Source organism: Xenopus laevis, chromosome 1S (genome assembly GCF_017654675.1).
Source record: "Xenopus laevis strain J_2021 chromosome 1S, Xenopus_laevis_v10.1, whole genome shotgun sequence".
In the NCBI taxonomy this organism is placed as follows: Eukaryota; Metazoa; Chordata; class Amphibia; order Anura; family Pipidae; genus Xenopus; species Xenopus laevis.
In genome coordinates, this window is record NC_054372.1 from 27,949,535 (window position 1) to 27,970,447 (window position 20,913).

General features: G+C 40.5%; 1 protein-coding gene across 3 annotated transcripts in view; it reads right to left on the reverse strand.

Moving 5' to 3' along the window:
- tec.S (tec protein tyrosine kinase S homeolog) overlaps positions 1 to 20,913 on the reverse strand; it is a 79,468-nt gene that overhangs the window by 41,701 nt on the left and 16,854 nt on the right. The window contains exon 1 of one of the 3 annotated variants that reach the window (XM_041579458.1): positions 14,985 to 15,063. The exons of the other annotated variants lie outside the window; for them this stretch is intronic. The gene's annotated coding sequence lies outside the window, so the exon portion shown is untranslated. Of the gene's footprint in view, positions 1 to 14,984; positions 15,064 to 20,913 lie in introns of those variants that run through there. 3 annotated transcript variants of the gene reach the window in all.

Here is a 20,913-nt window from a genome sequence, read left to right on the forward strand (position 1 = left end):
TTTCCCTAAAATATTTTAATGTTTCTCTAGAATTTTTCAGCAGAATCTGTTGTTGCCCTATCTAGGAGTTAAAACAGCTTCAAAATGAAATGCATTCTTAATGTAGGTCCTGACTTAATATTGGAATAAGAAAATATATATTTCCTGCTACTGGCATGGGCCTCTCTTCTACCTCCTGCCTCCATTAAAGTTTTCTCTGTATGGAAGATACAGGCATTCTATTGTATACACAATGACAGCCCCAATAGGCAACAAAGAATTTGTTGACCTTTAAATTCGCTTTTAGTATGATGTATTCGGAGACAATTGGCCATTTTCTATTATTATTTGTGGTTTTTGAGTTATTCAGCTTTTTATTTGGCAGATCTCATTAACCTAGTAACTATGATTTGAATAAGAAAATCGTACATGAATAGGAGATATGATATGAATAGAAAGATGAGTAATAAAGAGTAACAATGACCATACATTTGTAGTCTTACAGAGCATTTGTTTTTTTAGATGGGGTCAGTAGCCCCTATTTGAAAGCTGGAAAGAATCAGAGAAGAAAGCAATTAATCACAAATGCCTAAGACAGTATCAAGAGTAATATACCAGAAGGAACTCACCAGATCAAACGAGTGGCCCGGGTGCATCGCCCCAAGCCCATAGCTGTAGGTGAGTCACGATCAGATCAGTATGACCACGTATCGGTTGATACGAAACGCGTCAGGGAATTGATGTTTTTAACAAGTTGAAAAAAAAAGTTCACTTCTTTTAATTCCACGGGTGTTCAGAGTGCTCGCCAATTACTTTCTACTCATAATAAATATCATATCTGCCCTCATTCTTAACTCCTGCTACCTGAATGGGTCCTCAGAAGCATTGCACTGGGGGTCCGGGGCCCCCCCGAGGTTGCCATCTCAGGGTCCCAATGACCATCCCCGACCCTGATCTGTAAATCTGCCTAGGGATCGCACATAGAGATGCAACAGAGCAGCATAAAGTGCAAGACTTAACCAGGAACAGAGCAGAAAACAATGAGTTGAAATACCAGTAAACCACATCAGCATACAGTACAACATATATTTGTTACAGTGTCGCATTGTGTTTCAAGTTTTTGGAAGTTGCATTTTATCTGCCGTTACAAAATGGGCAAAAACTTTTGTTTTGCTTCATAATAAATGCATCTCCCGTTACGTTTTTAGAACATGTAAATATCTGGTGGCTTGTTGTTCTAAAACACTGAGCTGAGGATGATGATGAATTGGCATCCAGAAGAAAGACTGCTGCCTCTGATAACGGTACTAGAGGATTTCCTCTTCATATTTGTTCCACGATTAACAATTCTGGTAGGAAAATGTCAATTTAAATTACGGAGACTGCGTTGCCTACTGGTTTGGACTCCAGCCCATTAGACTTGCATGAGAACTGTCTGCTAAAACTGTTACTTGTATATATTTGTTCTCACATCATATGTCAGCTGAATGTAGTCAGAACATATTCTTATTAATGTATGGAAGCTGCCCTTTTCGAAGAGACATAGGAAGAGTCATGTGTAGAATGGTAACCAAAGGTAAAAATGTTCATCTTACACTTAAAATCACATGTAAAATCAATCATGCACTTTTTTTGGAAATTATGTGGACAGCATTAATCCGCCCCTGCCATAGGGCCTGAGTATTTTGGATAACAGTTCCTATTTGTGGAACTTTGCAGATTTGTGCTGATTAGTCCTCAAAAGCTAAAAAAAAAGTATCAGCCTTTGTAATCATCTTTAAGGAACTAAAGCTTAACTAAAGAAATAGGCTAGAAATGTTGTACATTATGTTTTGTGCTTCTGTACCAGCCCAAGGCAACCACACCCCTTAGAAGTAAAGTTCTGTGCCTCCAAAGATGCCCCAGTAGTTCCCCATCTTCTTTTCTGCTGATTCACTGCACATGTTCTGTGCTGCTGTCACTTACTGAGCTTAGGGAATGAGCACTGGGCCTGGAGCCTCTGGGGCCCCCCACACCGTCCCCTGGGCCCCCCAGCCGCAAACTATTCTATGCCACGATACCTCCTCCACCCCCTCCGAGTTCAGACCCCCCTAGTTCAGACTTCCCCTCCCCCTAGTTCAGACCCTTATGTCCCCCATCTGCAGCACATCTTCAGCACTTGCACACTTCTATGCATGCGAACACATGCTTGTACCTGCGCGCAAAAGGAGGGCGCAAAGTAGTCGGCTGGGTTGCCTAGGGCATCCAGCCAACTCGGCCCAGCACTGGAAGAGCCTAGCAGAAACCTGAAAAGTGGTGCCTACATAGTGCCCCAAGTTCTGACTCAAGACTGAATTATTTAGTAGTTCACATGACCAGGATGTCAAATCCATGCCTCTTCAGCTGTTATAAACCAGAGCTGTAGTCGAAGGCTTCCATGAAAACACTTGCCACTGTTAGGGATGAGCACATCAAAAAATGTTGACGCCCATAGACTTTAATGGGCGTCGGCGACATTTTGCCGGTGGTGATTGGTGAAGGGAAGTGCTGGCCTGGGAATGCTTTATTCCAAATTGTGAGTGTGTGTATATATATATATATATAAGTATACACAATGTTCATCCCCCAAAACAAAATCCTTCATGGGGGGAACTAATTGCAATGATTTTATTGCACACGGCCTCATGATCTGTCCAATCAATGATCTCTTCTGATAATACTCCAGGCCCCTTAAAAAACAAATTTGCTTTTCCCACTCATCCAGTTCATTTGTATGTTATTGTTGCTTATAGCGTACAGTGTACTGCAGGGGTCTCCAACCTTTTTAACTTGTGAGCCACATTTAAATGTAAAAAGACTTGGAGAGCAACACAAGCATGAAAAAGTCCATGGGGTGCAAAAAAAGGGCTGTGATTGGCTGTTTGGTAGCCTCTATATGGACTGGCAGCCTACAGGAGGTTCTGTTTGGCAGTACATCTGGTTTTTAAACAACCAAAACTTGCCTCCAAGCCTGGAATTCAAAAATAAGCACCTGCTTTGAGGCCACTGGGAGCAACATCCAAGGGGTCGGTGAGCAACATGTTACTCACAAGCTACTGGTTGGGGACCGCTGGTGTACTGTATGTTGTTATTATAATAAAGTACACATGAACTGGAGTTGAGAGAGTTGTCTGTGGAGTGAGAAGGTGAAAGTAAATGCTGCACAAGGTAAAGGTGGGTGAAAGAGAAAGTAAGAAGTGGAAAGACTGGAAGATGGATCGAGGGTGCCATGGGGCCCACAGAAGGTGAAAGTGCCAACAGTGAGAGATTCTTCAGTAGATGGAAATGAAAGGAAAGGCTTCATAAGATAAAAGGAATAATAGAGCAGGCTTGAGGTAAATGTGGTGAGAAGGTGGGGCAACAAAAGAGGTCAAAGGCTGAAAAATGTGCAAACATTGTATGGGAATGCAGTTTGGCAATGACAACTTAAATTCCACTATAGTTTTATTTTTGTCAGTCAATATATTAAGAGAATGTTCACCTTCTGGGGAACTTCTCTCCTTGCTGTCTTATATAAAGGGAGTTTGGATGCAGCCTACTATATCTTCTCTAAAAGCCCTAATATTGTGTTACAGTCCTCTTGCAAGAATGCATATGGTATACGGCTGTAATGACATGAATACCCTTATGAGACTAGACTTCCTAGGGGCCAACAGAGAATATAGTGTCTGGGGTCCACTGTCACAACCATTAAACATTCACAAGTAATGACACCAGCTCACTGTTCTTAGTCAGAGATTTCATACAACATTCAAAACTCCAGGTACATATGCATTTTCTAGGAAAAGATTTAGAAGGAACTGAGGAAAGAAAATAAAGGGTAAAAAAGATTTTTTTATATTTGGCAGAAAGAGATATTTTATCATTTTATAGTCCAAGTATTTGTATAACTATTAATATGTGTATTAGTAGTATCAAAACACATGAACTGTACATCTGCATGCTTACCCTTTAATAAAGTCCATATACTTGTGAAATGATGTTTGAAAACCCATCAAGCCTTTTTAACCTTTGTGTTCTACAAAGCCTACCAACAAGGAAGGAATAACCAGTTGTATTTCTATTGGCAGGGGAAAAAACAAAAATAGTATAGTGTAACTTTCCCCTTCTGTTCGGGATGTACCTGAAGGAGGTTTTTCTGTTAATCAAGAAGAAGCTCACCAGTTCCGGTTCCCTAGTCATAGCAGAAACTGCATCTGTCAGAGGACCTGAGGTGAAGGTCTCAGTACAGAAGAGCAAGACCTCAGATAATTAACTCTTAGTGAAGTTGAAATACAGGAACCACATAAACAAGGACCAGCTAGTGACAGATAGGCATCATGTCATAGTATACCCTAGGGCTGTAAGATCGTCAGGGCTAGTGAGCAACGCCAGTCTTGTGCTCCACCAAAAAGTAGTGTGGAGTGCATATTTCCCATACAGTAAAGGGACTTAGGCTATATTTATTCCTGAGAAGCTTCCACTAAAGGGGATCCATTTTACTGTGGTGTTCATCCTGTTGGTGAGACTACACTCCCATCTTATAAACCCAACAGAGTGAGGATGGTTGCCTGGTTTCCTCTATACTATCAGATCTATTGCCTCAGTGATGATGGTCCCATTTTGTCTGTCAAATAAACCTACAGTTGATGGCTAAAAACCACTGGTCAAAGCACTGTATCCAAAAAAGAGTGTAAGGACCTCCAATAATAAAGAACAAATATATAAAAAGTAGAAAAATGTATTAGGACATGAAACCTAACGCGTTTCATGCCTATTGGGGCACTTACTTATAGGCTGTATTTGTATTTTTGATTTAATAATTACTTGTTGAGTGGTACCATTTATATTTGCTGTAATGTGGCAGTAGCACAAACTCTGTTTCTATAAGAACCACTGGTGCCCATTTCCTCAGTTCTTGTTATCACAGTTACAGCACATTAGTTACAGATCAGCAGTTCACCTTTCCTCCAGATCCTTCCAGCCGAGAGGCCACATTTTAACATTCCTCATCAGCAGCTGCGTTTCAAAGAGAAATCATTTTAGCCACCCCTCCATTTACCCTTTAAAATAGTATCTTGACATCTTACAACTAGAACAGCAGGTTTTTACATGGCAGTCAGTAATACTACAGATTCTTGTCTATGAGATCAGAGCTTCTTGAGTTCTCTCTAAAACCTCTACTATAGGTTTACAAAGTACAATTTATATGTAGTCAATCACTCAGAGAGTATTGGTTGCACTGGGAATTGTTTCCTGGTCATAGATGTTTACAAAACTTTTATACTGTAGGTTCATTGAACTGTAAATAGCTGGGCCTATACCTACAGTTTCGCAAACACCAAAGAACACATTTGAGTACATTTGTACAGCCAGTCATTTAAAAAACCTAGAATATTTACAGCAACAGGGGCTATTAAACTATTAAAACCTTGAGCAGGTCCATAGTGCAGTAAATATACTGTATGTGCATTGAAGCAGTTAAGAGTCAAAAACTATAGTGAGAGCACAGGGTGTAGGCCATGTCATTGTCAATGGAACCGATTGGACAGCAATATTTGTCTGTGTGTGACCAGCATTATATCTGTGCACATCATTATTGAATGCTTGACTGCAAACAGCCTCTATTCGCACTGGAAACGTTATCAGTTCAGATACTCTGCCATGTGTTACAATTTCCTTGCGAGTAATTTCCTGTTGTGCTCTGCTTGAGCCCTAAAGCGTATGCCCAATTGTTTCATACAGCATTCATGAGAGCATAGGTGGAGTTCAAAAACACTTTCTACCATGGAGAACATTGCGTTCCACAAAAGCCATTTGTAGGCCATGTAAATGTTTCTTCCTACAGTAACACAAGTCACAACATTTCATTATTCCCAATCATTCCTCTGGGCCTGTACCCACGGGAACGGTCAGACACCAGTTTAAGAATATAAAAATAGCTCTCACGTGTTGTTCCATGTGTTGGAATGCATTGGAACACATCACATATTTTGGGTACATGTCTTAAGATACATACTTGATTGCTACAAAATTATCAGGAAAACCCACAGTGATCAAAACACCCTGGGAAACATTTCCAATATATTTTGCCTTAAAGGAAGTGCTCTGCCAATTGCACCAGGAGTTAGCCATATTATCTCCAACATCACAGGTATTAAGTTTTCTTCACACTGAATTTTTGTATGTGATATCTGATTAAAATCTTAGTGCCAGTATTTATAGTTTCTGGGGCCCATCTTCCTACTGGCGCTTATCAGCACACGTATGCTTGTGTACGGTAGGGGACAGGGACATGCACCGGTTGTCTGGGCTAGGGCACCTATGTTTGCCCGAAACTGCTGGTTAGAGACCACTACTTTACATTATTCTGTGGAGCTAGTACATTTTGAAAATTATAGTGGCTTCAAAATGAGTCCTGAGATTTTACTAGTTCCTGGTGAAACTAGATGAGCACCTCTACTATAATGGGGCAATTCTGAGTGTAGATCATGATATTCTGAATTCCCTGTGAAGAAAGAAATGATGGAAACAATGTGTACATTTTGATTAAAGGAGAAGGAAAGGCTACAATTAAGTAAGCTTTATCAGAAAGGTCTATATAATTACACCAGTAAACCCTCAAAGTAATGCTGCTCTGAGTCCTCTGTCATAAGAAACACCACATTTCTTTCCTTCTATTGTGTACACATGGGCTTCTGTATCACATTTCCTGTTTTCAGCATAAACCTCCAGGGTAGGGCTTGAACATGCTCAGTTTGCTCCTCTCCCTCTCCCTCCTCCCATCCCTGCTGTAATCTGAGCTCAGAGCTGTAAGTGAGCAGGGAGAGACTCAGGCAGGAAGTGATGTCACACCAAGTTTATATGGCCGCTTCTATCCTAAACAGAGACAGTGTCTAGAGCTGTTTACTCAGGTATGGTAAAGCATTCTGCAGAATAAATATAGCATTCTAGCTTGCACTATTGTGGCTAATCTGTTGACAATAAAGCGTCTTGGAGCTTTCCTTCTCCTTTAAACCTTCATCTGCAAACTGTAAAAAAGTAATTATCGCGTACAGGTAATTAAACAGAGCTGTTACCATGTACTGTATTTATGGCTTGGGACCTGATATCCTTCTCCCAGTCGGATAAGGAAAATAGTAATAAACTTCAAATAAGCGCAGAAACTGATGCAAAAGTTGTGCTGTTTATTACCCACTACATGTTTCGAGCGTAGCTCTTTGTCAAGTGCTTGTCACACTTGACAAAAAGCGATGCTCGAAACATGTAGTGGTTAAAAACAGCACAACTTTTGCTGCAGTTTCTGTGCTTATTTGAAGTTCATTACTATTTTCCGTATCCTACTTGGCTTCGTTGGACGGAAGCGACAGTAATTGAACTACATATTGAATCCTCACAATTCATGCATTATCCTTCTCCCAGTCATATCACAGCTATAATGCACAGCATAGATGCAGGTCTCCAGACATGGAGCCATCAATCATATCATTCAAACGTATGTGAACTTTGCAAAATGTTGTTTTTGTGGATAAAAACAAATATTAACCTACTAATGCAAATTATAAGAGATCACATCTTCCATAAAACAAGAAAGGTTGAATTGACCACTTATAGACAATATTTCCATGAACAAATCAGAACCTATGTAGCCTGTTGGGAAGTCGTATACATATTTGCAGCTATGCATTCGCCAGTGGTCTTAATCAGCATTATTTATAAATATACCCTGGGCTTGATACATCCATGCCAGTCTAAGCTATTATTGCCTGGGCACAGGATGAAGTATGCAGAACTGCCCTACCAGCTTGCAAATTTGGGTCATATTACTTCCTCATTATAAGATTATAGACTTGACTTCTACATAGAGACGTGAAGCAGTTTTCTGAAAGGAAGAAATGTATGAAGAAATCCCTTTCTCTGTAACTGAATACAGAACTTCTATAAAACAAGATGATGCACAAGGTAATGAACAAGCAAGGCTGAACTAAAGCTTGGGGATATAGGAAGTGGTGTGCAAATGGGAACAATGGGAACAATGGGAAGGGGCATACTTATGTGAAACACTGGAAATGTATTGAATAAAGAAATTCAACCTCAGACAACTGATGTTACCTATAAATTGTTTCAGTGTATGGTAGTACAATCAGTTTTTAACTTAAGTAAATAAACTCCTTGGCTACTAGTGTAGCGATAAACCTTCTGCTACAGAGTATAAGAGACCCGTGATAGATTTGAATTCAGTACTAGTACTCATTGTGGTTCTGTGGGTTCCCTGTGGGTGCTCCAGTTTTCTTCCTTGGCCAAAAAACACACATACAGGTTAACTGGATTCCTATGTAACTGACCCTATGTGACTATGGCAGAGAAATTAGATTCTAATATCTACTGGGGTATTGATATTTCTATAGTACCAACTTATATGATGATATAAATAAAGGTAGATTATTTTTATAATAATAATAATAATAAAAAAAAAAAAGAATTCTCGTACATATTTTATATGAGAGTCCAACAATAAGGAAATCTAAAGCATATTCTGTATCAGTACTGTTAAGAATGCAGCTCTATTACATAATGTATATGAGCACCCGTCCTACAGTAAAAGTACAAAGAAGGGAACACTACTACAGGTATGGGGCCTGTTATCCAGAATGGTCAGGACCTGGGGTCTTCTGGATAAAGGATCTTTCCACAATATTAAGTCTACTTAAAGGAGAATTCAACCCTAACATAAAAAACCCTACCCCCACCCTACATAGACCCCCCCTCCCTCTCCCCCCCTAGCCTAAGTGTTACCCCAGGCAAATGCCCCTAACGTTTTACTTACCCCTTGGTGCAGATTCAGGCATCGGTAATCTTCGGAATGAGACCAGCACTTCTGCAATTTTTGTGAGTTTCGGCGCATGTGCCGTTGTCATGAAACAGAAAATTGCTCCAACTGTCTCATTCCAAAATTTCCAAAGAGAAGAAGATGGTGCCCGTGAACTCCAATGCCCTGAATCTGCATCGATGGGTAAGTAAAACATTAGGGGCATTTGCCCGGGGTAACACCCCAAGGCTGGGGGGAAGAGGGAGGGGGTATATGTAGGGTAGGGGTTTTTGACGTTAGGGTCTAATTCTCTTTTAAAACTAATTTCAGTATTAAATATACCCAATAGGATTGTTTTGTATTGAATATGGATCAATTATATCATTGTTTGGAACAAGAACAAGGTAATTTCTTTATTACAGAGAGAAAAAGAAATCAGTTTTAAAAATCTGAATTATTTCATCAAAATATAGTTTATGAGAAATGGCCATCCTGTAATTCAGAGCATGGGTTTCAGGATAAGGGATCCCATACCTGTACATATGCTTTATGAGTACCCATAAGTACAAAGAACTGAACTGAACTGAAATGCATTTTCTATGAGTACCCATAAGTACCTGTAGAAAGAAGAGAACTTTGATACATGTTCTATATGATTACCCATAAGTACAAAGAAGTGAACTTTAACACCGGTTCTATATGAGTACCATAAGTACTATAAATGGAACTCTGAATACCTAATCTGTATGGATATCCGTAAATACCAAAAAAGGAACTCTAATACATGTTCTGTATGAGTACAATTAAGTTCAAAGAAGGGAACGCTAATACATTTTTTATATGAGCACACATAAATTCTAAGAAGGTTATGAAAGACATGGCCAAACCCAATTTCTCAAAAAAAAAGTCAAAACACCTTATACAAACAAATAATCTCTATATGTATTTTATGGTCACACCCTCATTGCACCCCCGCCTAATGGTTTTAAAAATTAGTGGTGAGCACAACTTTACCTTGTTTGTTTCAAATAATCTCTGACAGATACAGACGGTCCCTGGAAATTACTTTAGTGAACCCTAGACTGTTGGTAGTCACAGATACATGAGGAACTCTATCTGTGATTAATCTGTAATTTGGGGAAATTAGCAGCTCAATTAACAGCTCCATTCAGATGTATAGCTCTCGCCTACAATTGATTGTCACTGAAAAACAATGAGTGATCATCACCTGATAAGGAAGTTCACCCATGCTTGCTGTGATTCCCCTTCCATGAAATAAGGGCAAGCATTGGACCGTGTACAGGGAAATAACATATTGCCTTGTATACCATTTCCCTAACAGCTACTGTATTTACTGTGTGGGATACACAATATAAACTAAACTCGAGGTCTGAAGCATCTAGCCTATGAGTAAGTGCCCCAGTAGGCATGAGACGTGTTAGGCGGTTATCTGTATGTCCTGATAAATGATTTGAATCTTTACTTATAATCTTGGTCTTTACTTTTTGGAGAAAACTCACAACTTTTTGTTGTTTTGGACTTGCACCCGTGGACTGGGGTGAACTGTGAGTATTTTTTCTTTTCATTAATTGCTTTGGATATTTTGCTTTTTGATTAATAATGGTACACTTCTTGGCTGTGTACCAATTGGCTGTGTACCAATCGCTTTCATATTTTTGTCTGAAGCAATCCCAAAAAAAAAAAACGAAATGACAATTGAAAATTAGTAAATAATTCCACCGGCACACAGGTCTTAGTTGCAAGCAGGGACAACCCTTGCTGTATTTTATTTGCGTGATGCAACGTTTCGGGGTGATCCCCTTTGTCAAGCATACAAACCGTTTGTGATCAAGACTATTTAACACCAGCTCTAGTGTAGCTAATTCACATTCCTACACTAGAGGTGGTGTTAAATAGTCTTGATCACAAACGGTTTGTATGCTTGACAAAGGGGATCACCCCGAAACGTTGCATCACGCAAATAAAATACAGCAAGGGTTGTCCCTGCTTGCAACTAAGACCTGTGTGCCGGTGGGTGAAGTTGGTGGGTTTCCGAAGCCTTCTCGGACAGGCACCGGGCAATATACGATTTGGAGAGCCAGGGTGTGCAAGCTGGTAACTATACCTGTTTCTATAACATTTCATTGAAAATGAGAACATTAGGCTACAAGGCTAAACTGGTTTGCATTCAGGAAGTTAAAATGTGTTATAGTAACAACAGTGGCAACAGGGAAAATAAAGACTGTACACAGTGGTGTAACTAGATGTTACTGGGCCCCAAAGCAAATTCATTTTAGGGCACCCAACATATCCAGAGGTTGTCTATTTTTACCAATATATGTTGAAATTACTCATTAATTAGGGCCTCATGGGGCCCCTGTACTTCCTGCCCCCTCCCCCTGCAGCCACAGGGTCTGCTTCCTTTCTAGTTACGCCCCTGACTGTACGAAGTGTTCCTACAAATATTAACCTACTTCCCCTTTGCCCATAAGTCACCAGCCTTTTCTTTGTTAAAGTTTGCAATAGAATTTCAAATGTGCATTAACTTTGATTGTACATGTGATATCTAATCATGCCATTGCCTCAGTGATGGTTCCTATACAATAGATTAACATTGCAGCTTTACCAATTTACCGCATGTCTGAACTGTCGGCAGATTTAGCTGTGCTTAAGAAGAGTTACATTTTGAACGGCACATTTGATGTTATACTGAAATGTAAGTTCCGGTATGGAGTTCTCTGGACAGATGAGCCAGAATCTGAACTTCTTGCAAAAAGCCGCCTCTGGTAACTTTAAGACCTGAATTTCTGCTTTTTAAAACAGAAACGCCTAGAAACGCCTCTGACTTCTTGATAATGTTTTGAGAAGAAATGTTGCTAAATAATATAATAATAATATTTTGGCATGAATAGTCGTGTCCTGCCAGGGCAGAACCAGGGTTATAGAAGGATAAAATCCTCAATTCAGGAATGTCCAACTCCCGGTTACTATGACAGTGTTCAGCTTTCTTTGGCGTATTGAAAATTGGAGATCTTACGGGCCACAGGCTGGACATGGATACTAAGGGGCAGATTTATTGAAATGTGAGATTAAAGCTCATCACAGAAAAACTCACCCACTTTCTATTCATTCCTATGGACTTTTTAGGATCATATCTATCAATGGGTGAGGGTTAGAGTTCACCATTTCATAAATACTATTCTAAAAATGCCACATGCAGTGTCATACTGGGATACTGTGGGATACTCCAAACTATTATTTCTCCACACTCAACCTCTTTATTCTACTAGTCTTTATTCTTACTATACTCTTTCATTATCAAGCATTTTTTCCCATAAAGAAATAGGGAATGACCATGAAATAGGCTAAATGGTTAGAAGCAAGAGGGTCCACTGACACCTGAGCCCACCGGGAGTTTTCCTGGTATCCCGGTAGGCCAGTCCAACACTGGCCACATGAATAGAAAGTGGGTAAGTTTTTCGGTGGTGAGCTCTAATCTCACATTTCAATGCATCTGTCGCTAAAGGCAGAGACACACGCTCATATTAGGGGAGATTCGTTGCCCAGCGACAAATCTCCTCTTCTTTGGGGGCAACTAATCTCCTCAAACTGCCTCCCGCTGGCTAGAATATAAATCACTGGTGGGATCAGGTACGCTTCGTTTTCCGAAGTCACCTGAAGTTGCCTCACAAGGAAACTTCAAGCGACTTTGGAAAACAAAGGTCTCCGTGTACCATCTTGCCGGCGGTTTAGATTCCAGCTGGCGGGAGGCATTCGGGGAGATTAGTCGCCCTGAAGAATAGTCGATTTATCGCCGGGTGACTACATTTCCCAGAATCTGAGCGTGTGTTACTACCCTAAGGGGCCAATTCACCAAGCTCAAGTGAAGGATTCGAAGTAAAAAAACTTCGAATTTCGAAGTGTTTTTTGGGCTACTTCGACCATCGAATGGGCTACTTCGACCTTCGACTACGACTTCGAATCGAAGGATTCAAACTAAAAATCGTTAGACTATTCGACCATTCGATAGTTGAAGTACTGTCTCATTAAGCAAAAACTTCGACCCCCTAGTTCGCCACCTAAAAGCTACCGAACCCAATGTTAGCCTATGGGGAAGGTCCCCATAGGCTTGGCTAACTTTTTTTGGTCGAAGGATAATCCTTGATCGTTGGATTAAAATCCTTCGATCGTTGTCTTAAAATCCTTCGAATCGAAGGATATAATTGTTCAATCGATGGATTATTCCTTCGATCGTTCGATCGAACTTTTTGCGCAAAATCCTCTGACTTCGATATTCGAAGTCGAAGGATTTTCATTCCCCAGTCGAATATCGAGGGTTAATTAACCCTCTAAATTCGACCCTTGATGCATCGGCCCCAAAATGTTTACATTGAAAAATATACCATTACGAAAGACATTCGACTGACAAGCCTGCCCATATGGGACCTGTAATTGAGAATGCTTGGGACTTGGGGAGTTTCAGATAAGGGATCTTTTTGTAATTTGGATCTTCATACCTTAAGTCTGCTAAAAATCATTAAAAAAATTAATTAAATCCAGTAAGGACTGCCTACAATAAGTATTACTTATATCTTAGTTGGGATCGAGTGCAATGTACTGCTTTATTTTTACAGAGAAAAAGAAAATCATTTTTTTTATCAAAATGGAGTTTTAGGGAAGATGGCCTTCCTGTAATTTGGCATTTTCTGGATAATGGATTTCCAGATAACAGATCCCATACCTACTGTATATGCATTTTAGATTTAGATTCTTGTAACCAACTACATAACACGTTTGCTTTCCATGCTGCAGGTTTCCCCCCTCAGAGAAAATATATCATATGTGTAGTGAACACAATGCTTTAATCCCTATGCATTTTGGGGATTTCTTCATGTACCTGAGCTCCAGTTCTCCATCTTATGAAGCAGTTTTCACAATAGCCTAGCTTTATTGGCTGGCTTTGTGATTCACAAAATTTCACAATGAATTCAGCAGCTTTGGTTCCTTTTGTTGAGAAGCACATTTCAGGGTCAGAACCCTATACAGCAAGAAGAATTTATATCTTGAGCAATCCCAAAAGCATGACGTTGCTGTCAGTAAAGGTTTCAGTTAGACAGATTCTGACAGTGTATGGGGACCTCTGATGGGCCTCCCCAACTGAAATCTGGTAATAAATTGACCAGATCTTGGGCAGGCTTGATTTTCCCACCCGATCAAGGACCACATCAGATAGTTGATGCAGTTCTCAGTTAGCATTCCCATCATTGTAATCGGATTATTTGGCCCTGGGGCCTTTGATAGGAAAAGATCCGCTTGTTGGTGACATCGCCAAATAAACAGATCTTATAGGCAGGTCTGGACTGGGATTCAAAACAGGCCCTGGCATTTAAGGTACCCAGAGGCCCAAACAGCCCCCCACAAGTCCACTAAATAATGACTGTTTATGGAATCTTACTGAAGCCCCTCTGGCATTTAACAGAACCCACAGATTGCCAGTTTGGGCCTGCTTATAGTGTATGGCCACCTTTAGATTGGGCCTCATTTAATATCTGCAAGAACAATATTAGACCTAAAGCTGCCTCTGTATAAACACCAAATAAAAGCATTTTGCCAATAAAGCCAAGTTAACAAGTATCATTACTATACCTCCCAACTGTTTTCAGCAGTATAGTCCCGCTTTTGACAGCTCAATGTGCAGTCCCGTGTTTGTACTGAAAAGTCCCGACTTTCTCTTCACTAATCAGCCAGAAAAAGAAACAAAGTTTCTAACTTAATTGGCTTCTGAAAGAGAGACCAGAACAGCCACCAGGTGCAACTAAGATACTTTGCAACAATTTTGAGATAAGCAAAAAAGTAATTGTTGCAATTTAGATAAGGCGGTCCCTTGGGAAAAGTTAGACTCACAGCTTAAAGGGCAATTCACCTTCATTAGCAAAACTGTAATAACTGAAAAAAACACAGAAATATGTTCAAACTTTCACAACCTGCCAAATTTTGTAAAATGAACATGGTTATTAGGAGGTGTGGCTACAAAAATGTGCGTGGTCAAAAACATTGCAGCGAGGCAAATGTATTTGTCCTTCTTTTTATTTCTATTTTTTATGTTGGGAGGTGTGCATTACTGTACAGCCCTCCGGGTCTAGCAGAACTCTGTATTTCACTTATACCTTTAATCAGGCATTACACACTGCAAATTTACCTTGGCTTTGTCAGATGCATAGCATAAAGCATCGAGCCTAACGAAAAGTATACTGCAGGTAGAGATTTAACATCTGGCACCTCATGCAGAATCATTTGAGGTTCTACATCTTCCTGTGGTTGGGTATCTGGGAGAAGCGAGAGAATAATGTTGGAGGAAAGTGAGGACGATTAGATAAAGCAGATGAAGGAAATTTGTGCTGGTGGATCATTACATGGGTTGCTGCCAGGGCAATTATCACATGGGAGATAAAACTTATAAATGTATACATGCATTACAGTGCAGTTCTTATATAGCATGCCTCTCCCCAAGAATTAGGTTAACTAAAGGGAAACTAAATATGCCTATCATTGTATCCATTTACTCTAACCTGCGTCAGTCTTGTTTACTAAACCTATGTGACAGCTGTAAGCATTCAGCAGCAGCACTGTCTGGCATCCACATCATCTGAGCAATCTATTCTATCCTAAAAATTCAATACGGGGGAGTAAGGACACACTAGCCTTTTGTTTCAAGGCAACAAAGTAACTGCCCAGTGGTCGGACCAAGCTAGTTGTGAGTTTTTCAGCATCATATTTATCCCATGAATCTTTAGCCTAATAAGGGTTTTCCTTTACAGCTCAATATATTTAGACCCTAGTGGTCTGTGCGTTAGAGAGCTCGCAGGAAAACCTCAGCTTGCATTATACAGAGTGTAAAAAGAGCCAAACCCAGGATGGACGGATAGCTTGCCTGAACCAGCACTAGTTGTGTTACACGCTTGTCGCTTACAACTGTTACCGCTATGTACAACCACAGGTATCTACATAAAAGCAAAACTGTAATTTAGGGAAAATTATCCTGTGCCTAATTATATATATTATACATTTGAATACATTGTATATTTTATGCGGTATATCATCAAGAAAATAGTGCCAAAGTAGTTTTAAAAGAAAACTCAAGGTTGATAGAAGGCTGAGAAGCCTCTCTCAGGAGAACTTTTTAAATTTATTAGACATGTATTAAATATTCACTGTTGCTATGTAAAAATGAAATACAGTGATGATCCACCACATCACTAGTTAGCTGTCACTAGCCTAGTGCAGCGACAATAATGAAAGCAAAGTTCTCACTGGTTGTTACTAGTGATGAGTGCAATTTTTCGCTGAGTTTTGCCTTAAAAATTGTCATGTCATTGAGAAGAAGAAAAAAAAAAAAGGAAAAAAAAAAAATTCAATGCATTTTGGCGAATTTTCACCATTTCGCTAATTTCTGGCGAAGCTAAACAGGTCAGATTCGACCATCACTATTTGTTACAGGTTACTGGGCTGATGCAAGTCTCAAACATATTACTGGTTGTGTTTATTTTTTTGGGAAGGCCACAAAGGCCCAGGCCTAGGGCAGCAGGCATTAAAGGAGAAGGAAACCTAGTCGGTGCAAAAACCCTCCCCCCCTCCCGTGTGTTGCCCATCCTCCCTCCTCCCCCCTGGCCTACCCGTCCCGCTGGGCAAATGCCCCTAACTTGTTACTTACCCTTCTGCGCAGGTCCAGTCTACAGAGTTCACCGATGCCATCTTCTTCCACGCAATCTTCTTCCTGCTTTGACCGGCGCATGCGCAGTAGGAGCATTTCGCCGGTACGATCTACTGCGCATGCGCCAAAAGTCACGAAGTGAAATCGGAAAACGTTGTGACTTTTGGCGCATGCGTAGTAGATCCATACCGGCGAAATGCTCCTACTGCGCATGCGCCAAAATGCCAGTCAAAGCAGGAAGAAGATCGCATGGAAGAAGATGGTGCCTGTGAACTCCGTGGACTGGACCTGCACAGAAGGGTAAGTAACAAGTTAGGGGCATTTGCCCAGCGGGACAGGTAGGCCAGGGGGGAGGAGGGAGGGTGGGCAACACACGGGAGGGGGGGAGGGTTTTTGCGCCGACTGGGTTTCCTTCTCCTTTAAGGGAGTGCCTGGACTAGGGAAACTCAATGTAGAAATCCGGGCCTAGTTGGGCCTCAAACTTTCAGCGGAACTAAACCTGCAATGAAGATCATTTAGCAAGCAATCCATTATGTATCTAGCACTGATAGAAATGAGTCTATGAGGCTGCATATAAATTAAAGGCATACATAGTGCACGTGATAGACAATAACAGAGAGTGAATCTTTCCCATAACTCTCTCACCACAGATTCACCAGCCTGTCGAAGGAAATTAGGAGGATGAATCAGGGTGGCTATGAGGCAAGGCCAATACTGAGCACAATATGGCTCCACTCCAGCAATCCATTTCGCAATGTTTCAAAGAGCAAACGTTTGTCCTGGAGTACATAATCCATTCCACTGTGTCCTGCTGATTAGATTAGCCTGTGCAGTAGAGGTCATTTATTCATGCCAGCAGCAAGCCCTTATTTGCACCCACTAGTGCACGAATCTCAAACATCTTGCACCTGATATCTGTAAAGAGTAGCTGCATTTTGCACCTGAGTGCCACTTGCACCTATGATGGTGTACAGAATCAATGTGCAAGTCACTCTTCTGCAGCAGAGAACACTGCCATTTACACCTGCACTAGGCTAGAGCATGATTTCACCCATTGATCACCAAGAAATCTGCAGGCCTTCCTATTCAGGTGAGTGGGAAATAATAACCCACCTATTTGGAATGGATGGATTATTCCTAAAATCTGTCCAGAAACACAACACAATTTGCTATTGTCCTCTAAGCATAAACTATTATAGGTTAGCATCTTCAGCCATCAGGTAGAAAAGATAGCCTTGTATGTGTGTCTGGCTTGTGGTGAGTACTGTTGCAAGTATATATTCTGAGGATGCACATAGATAACACAGAAACACTTGCAATACAGGGAAGCGCGTGAGCTGTAATACTAAGAATCAGACAATAAATGGAGCCATTGCATAACAGCATTGCAGTGTCACTGGGAAACATTGTGTAATCAGGATAATCATGACAAGGAAATGTTATAACAAAATAGACAAAAGTGCAACAACCTGGAAACTGTTTGAAATATAATCACTATGATTCAGTGGCAATGAATGGCAAATATGAAATATGGGTCAGTTTTAGGGCCGAGCAGAAATGATAGTTTCCCCGTAGTCCTGGCATCACAACACCCTATAGATATACCACTGGAAGGTGCTAGGATTCGCAGCTCCGCCAAATAGCTCATTAAGTTGCTATTATTTGTTTATTATATCCTGGATCATGTTCATTCATATACTAAAACCAGGTCCAGGTTTTACTGAGGGCAGAGACACATGTGACTAAGATGACTAATGACTATAAGGTTTCACTAATTCACCAAAATGCGAAGTTTCGTCCCGGGCGTCGAACACTGGCAACTTTTCGCTAGCGTTACTTTGGCTGCGCGCGCATTTCATGGCGAAGATGCGCTAGCATTCATTTGTGCCTAGCAAACCTTCGCTAGTGATCTTGCGCTTAGGTCAATTTGCATAGGACGGGAAATTTAAAGTTGTATGGACGTCTTTATTATAAATGTTGCTGCAAATGGTTTAAGTTACCGGTTTAGATTAAACATGTCCAGGGACCCTTAAAAAAGACAAGAGAGTTAATATCATGCCCTACACATGAGCCCACTGTAAAATTTATGTTTCATATGTTATAAAATGTTTAGAGGAAACCGCTTTTGCAGCCAATCCCGCTTAAAAAAAGGAAAAGTCGCCAGCGTTTTTTGAATTTTAATGCATTTTCAGCACACATGATATGATGTAAGTCACAGAAGATTGAGGAAGATCTAGCTGCTTTATAGCACTTTGCCTGGTCTCAGGAGGCGAAGGCAACTCTGACGAAAAGCGCTAACGTTCACTAGAACTTCCTGCATTCCTATACACACGTTTTATTGCTCTGCAAGCTCCTAGGCTCCAGTGTGCCAGTCAGACGTTATATATATATATATATATATATATATATATATATATATATATATATATATATATATGTGTGTGTGTGTGTGTGTGGAGAACATGTATGTGCAAATCAGGCAAAAGAGAGTGTGAGTGAAACAATACATAAAGTAAGATCTATCCATTTCAGTGGTTGATCCGGTAGCCCAACAAAACGTTATCATAGATGCACATAATTAAAATAGTTGGTATATATTTCATATGAGGGAACAGCTGCAAGTCAATTTGTTATTTATTATTACTCAGGCTTGATTCTCATTTATATGAATCTTTCTACTAAAACACTTACAGCACATACAGCACATACATCCAGCACAGTCTCCATTAAGAGAAATGGGTAGAAAAATGTATTGTGCAGTGTGGTGGCAATTTAATGCACCCATTAAAGCTTAATTATAAATGTATTATAAATCTGTATTTTTTTTAACCCACAATGCAGCATTTTCCCACAATTCTGGCACCATTTTCCCCTGTCACACAAGGACCTGATGCCTTAAAGGGGTGGTTCACCTTTACGTTAACTTTTAGTATGTTATATAATGGCTAATTCGAAGTAACTTTTCAATTGGTTTTAATTATTATTTTTTTTTATAGTTTTTGAATTATTTGCAACAAACAACTCTTTAGTGGTTTTAGCATACATGCAGTTGTGCCGTGCTGTGGGGGGATCATGGCTCATCCATGATTATGTGACAATGATAGGGACATTAGATTGTAAGCTCCACTGGGGCAAGGACTGGTCTGAAAGATGAAACAGCTCTGTAAAGGCAGTGTCACTGCAGAAAATTGAGATTTGGGTAATTGGGCTAAACTATTCCAATAAGGTTATCAATATACTACACCATATATTACCATATCGCTAGACCGCTTATTCCCCTAAAGCTATTGCAGTGCTGACTCTGCACAATTTAAAGGAAGTTTGGTGTTACACTCGGAGGGGAGCGAGTTCATTGAGAGCAGGCAAAAGAAGGGAAACCTCAGGTATTTTTGGGCATACCTACTCACTGCACAAATATGTCAGCAATATATAAATAATAGACTGAGACTTGCCATTTGAACAAGGAAAGGTTTAAGCAAACACTGACCAGCAGTTGAGAGCAGAAACATTTTCTTTGGTTTGCTACTTTTTTTCTTGTCTTCTTACAAGGAAACCACACAAATAAAAATGTCCCCTGTCACCACAGCAGATAAGGCTTAAGCAACGGCCCTGCTAAACTTGTTTCGTTAACTTCTGCATACCATTCAGGCAGCAGAGCGTTGTACCCTGTTTCCCATAGATCAAAACTGGAAAACATAGAATAATTGACACCCTTTATTGTCTATTTTAGTAGACTAGGAAACATAAGCTTTTGGGACAGCTTTGGTCCCTGCTTCAGATTTGGTATCACCATAGAGAAAGCAGGCAATTTTAGAACTGACCCTTAGTTGTGTTGTTTTTTTAAGACACTATCTGGTTACTAGTCAGCAGCCATAGTAACAGTAACAGAACTAAGGAGGGACTGGCTCGGGTACAGGCCGTACAGCCCGGCCCACCCCCCTCTGGACGCAGTTTTCTGTGCGCCTCCGCATTGGCGCCAGTGTTCTTTTTTAGAGATGGTCATATTTGCTCTGAAGAATGCAGACATCACAATGCAACTTGCTGGTATGTGTCAGTCACAAAGGGTTAAATACCAAAGAATAGGAAGGCTGAGAATGGGAAAAAATGGCAGAAACAATATAAGCAAATGCTGTCTACAGTACATGGGACCCCATGGTGCCCCAAGTACAGGAGAACTGCAAGTCAGTGGTATGCTGTGTGACACATGGGCTTCTGTATCAGACTTCCTGCCTTCAGCTTAAACCTCTTTGCCCTGGGCGTGAGCATGCTCAGTTTGCTCCTCTCTCCCTTTTCTCCTCCCTTCTCCCTCTTCCCTCCCAACTTTTATCTGAGCTCAGAGCTTTACATGTGCAGGGAGAGACTTAGGCAGGAAGTGATGTCGCGCCAATTATTAATTATATTATGAAGCTGTAAGCGT